Below are 5,807 nucleotides of genomic sequence, written 5' to 3'. Positions count from 1 at the left end.
GACATAGCCAGACTCAAGTCTGCAGGGCTTAAGCTGTCAACAATTACATTATACTACTATCATCCTATATAATAAAAGAGTAATATGGAAATTAACCGTCACTCCACTACACCAGAAAGCCACGCCCACCAGCCAATCAGGAGCAAATATGCAAATAAACCCAACCAAGATGGCTACAGCCACAGAGAGCAGGAGGGAGACTTGGGTTTCCCCGGCAATGGAGGAAGCCAAGCTTTCCACCTGCCCTTGCTGGCCTAGGCCTCCACTCAAGGCTACAAAGTTTCAATTATAGAAGATACATAAATCCAAACAGAAATGGCTGCCTCCACGGAGCAAGCAGAAGGCTTGGCTCCACTCCAGGCTACAAAGTTTCAATTGTAGAAGATAAATAAACCCCAGATACCAGGGCCTCCACTTGGGTCGCCAGGGGGCGTGGCCGGCCTGCAAACCACCACAGGCCTCTTGCCCAGGCCACCTCACGCCCCAGGGGAACCCCCACCCTGATCCGGGACACCCTTCAGGGCAAACTAGCTGGCCCTCACCCATGCACCAGGCCTCTATCCTATCTAATAAAAGAGTAATATGCAGATTGACCATCACTCCAACACAAAAGATGGCTGCCCTCATGTGGTCAAAGATCCTGCCCCCATGTGGACACAAGATGGCCACAACAAGATGGCCAGCAAGGGAGGGCAGTTGGGAGGGACCAGGCCTGCAAGGGAGGGTAGTTGAGGGTGATCAAGCCTGCAGGGAAGGGCAGTTAGGGGTGACCAGGCCTGCAGGGGAGGGCAGTTAGGGGCAAACCAGCTGGCAGGGGAGCAGTTAGGCATCAATCAGGCTGGCAGGGGAGTGGTTAGGGGGTGATCAGGCTGGCAGGCAGTAGTGATTAGGGGCAATCAGGAAGTCAGGCAGGCGAGCAGTTGGGAGCCAGCAGTCCTGGATTGTGAGAGGGATGTCCGAATGCCCTTTTAGGCCTGATCCCACTGGGATTGGGCTTAAATGAGCAGTCGGACATCCCTCAAGGTGTCCCAGATTGGAGAGGGTGCAGGCTGGGCTGAGGGACACCCCCCTCCCCTGTGCACGAATTTCGTGCACCGGGCCTCTAGTGATATATATGCCAGTACTCAGATTTATCCAGTGTGGTAGGTAGAAATTTGGCCCCCTTTATCTCTATCCCTTTGTATTACTCCCATAATTATGGTATATTTCATGCACAAGAGACTTTGAAGATGTTATTCAAATTACTGATCAGTTTATCTTAAAATAGGAAGATTATTTTGGATTACCCAAGTGAGCCCAATGCAATCACATAAGCCATTAAAAGCAGAAGGGGAAGTTAGAGATATTTAAAGAATGAGAAGGATTCAATGTTTCATTATTGAATTGAAGAGGATGATGCCATGTGGAAAAAGTGAAAAGAAAATTGTCAACAACCCATAAACTGGGAAGCTCTAGATATGAGCTGAAGCCCTGGAAAACACCTTGATTTCAACTTTCTGAGTCCTGAGGAAAGAATCCAACCATGCCTGCTCAGTTGTCTGATTTATAGAACAGAGAGTTTAAATGAGAGTTGTTTTAAACTGCTAAATAGACAGATAATTTGTTATGGCACTGATAGGGCACTATTATAACGAGTTATCTTTTATTATAGTTTGATAATTTGTTATGGCACTGATAGGACACTATTACAACTAGCTATCTTTCATTACAGTTTCAAAGTAAAACAATTATCTAATCCTATCTAATAAAGAGAAAATATGTTAATTGACTGTCCTGACCTCAAAGATGGTGGCACCCACAGCCAATATGGAGGGAATATGCTAATTGACTGCCACACCCTCAAAGATGGCGGAACCCACAGCCACAAGATGTTGGTGCCCAGTCCCCTCAGCCCCGCCAGGGTGGCAGGCACTCAGAAAGAATCCCCTAGTCCCTTCAGCCCTGAGCCACCCAGGGCCAGCCCGAGGCACAGACAAGCCTTGGATGGCGGCTGCCCAGCTGATGCCCAAGGTGCAGGCAAGCCTCAGATGGCAGCTGCCCAGCCTCCCAGGGCCAACCGAGGCAAAGGTAACCAGGGCCGGCCGAGGCTTGTGCTGCTGGCAGTAGCAGCAACAGAGGTGTGATGGGGCGTCACCTTCCCCTGATCACCAGGTCTCCTCCCAACCCTGAGGGCTCCCGGACTGTGAGAGGGGGCAGGCCAGACTGAGGGACTCCCCCCTCCAGTGCATGAATTTTCATGCACTGGGCCTCTAGTTAGATATAAACATTTATTTCAGCCCTTTCCCTCTTCAGCTCTTTACTTTTGTGCTCACAATACTTTTAGATAGCAGGCCAAAGTGTGATAAGTTTACATAAATTTTTGTTTAGTTTATATTGTCTAAATTTTTGCCTACTGAGCCACACCAATTCTCAATCCCTTAAAAGTCATATAAAATAAAGCATTCCCAATCCTTCAGTATTTATTTCATTCTTACTATATTGGACATGTTTTTATTTGATGAAAGATTAATGATTTTACCTGGGAAAACTACTTTTCCTGGGTAGCAATAATATCATCAAAGAGAACTAATAGAAAGGAATAGAAATGACTTGAACTGAGTTGTGAATTCAGTGTATATCAGTCAGTTTTCCTCTGCCAATAACTGAATAATGGAGAGTCCCTCAGGGAGTTGCAGAAGAATTTAGACAATGGAACAAATAAAAACTTAAACCAGTAAAAGACTTTCTTCAGGCTTGATGCCATACTAGGTCTATAATATACCAATGATTAAGATTATGTTGTCATTAGAGAGATCAAGTTAGGAAGTTCCATGGGATAGTTGTGATGCCAAAATTTCTGGTTTGGTCTGATTTCGTTGTCTCACAAAATTGAAGAATGAGCTCATGGACAAAGATGGTTATCAGAAGCAAAGTTTATTGAGAGACAGACTCCCCCTAACAAGAAGGAGACCCAAAGTGGGCTGCTAGTTAAGATTCTTTGTCTGGGGGTAAATATATGTTTTTCTGCCTTCTGATTGGTTCTTCCAATGAATTCTGCCTTAACAACATCCATACATTTTAAACCTCAAGTTCCCACTGGTGAGACAGAACTGATTGAGGACTGCCACTTCAGGTCCAAGGTTATAGCCCAGCTGGGTTCAGTTCTAGGATACTTTCCTTTTCTCTGTGTTGGGTTTTTTTTTTTGTTTTTTTTCCTCAGAACAGATCACAGTAAGCAAGCTGCATTCTGCTTGCATCTGCAACGCTCCACTCAACCCCCGCTCCATCCATTGTCCCATCCTTGACTGCCTGGCCCTCTTCTATTTCCTCAGTAGAAATAAGAGAGTAGACTAATTCCATTCCAGAAGCTAGATTATCATGGTTTAGTAACGGAACAAGGTTGGTAGAGAGAAACTTTCAGTCTAATCCGTAGTTATATTAAGTTTCAATTAGAAAATATTCTGTAAAATAAATCCATTTGTGTATGATACTCTGTAATTTATTTTTCTTTTGAAAAGATTCTGTTGTCTTAAATGGAAGATTGAAATACTGACTTTTATTTTTATTCTTGTAAATTTTAGTTTTAAAAGTTACACAATGTTTGTCACAGGCATCTAATCATTCCCTGATCCAAGGAGGCCCTCCAGTTTTCTCACATCCTTGGTGTCCCCAGTAGAAATAGGTATTATCCCACCTTTGCCATTGCTATAGGTGATGCCTCCTGTCATTGGCATTATTTCCTGGTGATGGTCACTGAATAATCCACTATGAAAAGGCCAGCATGTGCTGAAAGAGCACTTCTAAAATAGGGAGGAACTCTAACACACATATCTCGGCTACTCCTTACTAGTCCCAATGTTTTTACAACATTGTGTGTAAACATATCATTTCTGCTTCTATTCCATCCTCCTACTTTCTGAGTAACCCAACATGAGTCTCTAGGGGGTTGGTCAGAGGAACAATACCTAATTCTCTGTGCTGTCCTACAAATAACCCTCCTGCATACACCTGCATCACAGTCAACATCTACCTGCCACATTTGCTTATCATCCTCACTTCCTCCTAGACTTGTGCAATGAGCCTGTTACATACAAGACTTGTATTTCACTTTGTAGCTTTTGCTACATGTGCTAAAATTATTAAAATTCTTGACAGCATCTATGACCTAAAATTATTTCAAATATTATGCTGCTTTTGTCTGAAATGCACCACAGACAATATACATAGGGATGAAACCTCGATATCAATTTAGTATTTTTTTAAACCAAAATGATTATTACAATATGCACAGTGAACTTCGATAATCAGGCTCTAAGTAAGGCAGTCTTTCGGAAATTGAAGGTCTTTTTAAAATTCAAATCCCAATTCAGTAGGTCCTGGATGAGAACTGATATTCTGCATTTCTAGCAATCTCCCTTATGATGTTAATGCTGCTGGTCTATTGACCACACTTTAAGTGGTAAAAGCCTAAAGAATTATGTCATCCTTACTAATTGGCAGAACCAGGATTTCTGCTGTCCTCCATCCTCCCCCTTTTTTAAATATATTTTTATTGATTTCAGAGAGGAAAAAAAAAAGAGATAGAGAGAGACACACACACACATCAATAATGAGAATCATTGATTGGCTGCTTCCTGGATAACCCCCTGCTGGGGATCAAGCCCACAACCTGGGCATGTGCCCTTGACCGGAATGGAACCTAGGACCCTCAGTCCCCAGGCCAATGTTCTATCCACTGAACCAAACCAGCTAGGGCCATCTCCCCTTCTTTACTTTCCTTGTGGTTGTGTCCATTTCCAACAGAATTATAGTATTAGAACTTTCATCCTTCCTTTCAATTTCTTCATGTGCATCCCAAGAAAGAAAGAGTAATTGATTTTATTGGTGAGATTGGAAATAGAATTCACACACACTTGCCAACACTAAGATTCATTTGTCTTTGTCATTTGGAGTAGTCTATCCTTGGGAACTGAGATTCTTATGCATGTGATAAGGGGCTCTGGTTTCTAGCAATAGTGAGGATACATTTAATTCTTGCAGGAAGCCTGATTCTGGCCTCAACTGCATTCTCACAAACTGTTTTACCAGCTTTTGTTTATTTAACTATTTGATGTTCCAAATAACCCTTATTTTTATATTTCTCAATTACGTGCCTGTTTTAAATATGTAAAACATACAAAAATCCAGGCACATTTTGTTTTGTATATGAACATGAAAAAAGAAAATATAAATCAATAGCAAGGAAGAACAAAGTGTGGTGAGTGAAGTACACTTGTATGTGTATACACATTTGTATTTTCCTTCAATTTTCTGTTAAAAATTGAAGTAATGCTCTAGCTCCATCTGTTTGATTTTCATTTCTTTCCTTTTGTTAATGTTTGTTTTTCAAAACAATTGATATTCCTTTCTGTTTTCATTTTTTTGTTTTTAGTTAGCTTCTGCTTAGACTCTACTAGAGTATAATAGTGTTTGTAGAGCAAAATTTACGGATTTGAGTACTACATAATTCAGTTGTTTTTGCCAAAAAATTGCTTCACAACTTTTCTCCTATTTTTGACTAAGTCACAAATAAGGGCCTTGAGTCAAAATCAAATCATGCTCATTGAAAATTCCTCACCATTTCAAAAAAGCAAAACACGCAGGGCAGAGTTTATGCCCTGGCATCATTTTATTATGTCCTATAAAACACAATATTTAGTTAAGTTACCTATATTCTAAATTTTGCTCCTCCTAGAGATAATTTCTGAGATCTGTTAGGCCTTTATTGTATGTGTGCTTTAAAAATGAAACAAATACAAAAGTATAAACTAGGAACAGTTACTTGAGTG

This window comes from Plecotus auritus (genome assembly GCF_963455305.1).
Source record: "Plecotus auritus genome assembly, chromosome: X".
NCBI lineage: Eukaryota > Metazoa > Chordata > Mammalia > Chiroptera > Vespertilionidae > Plecotus > Plecotus auritus.
Note: the sequence above shows the minus strand (reverse complement) of the source record.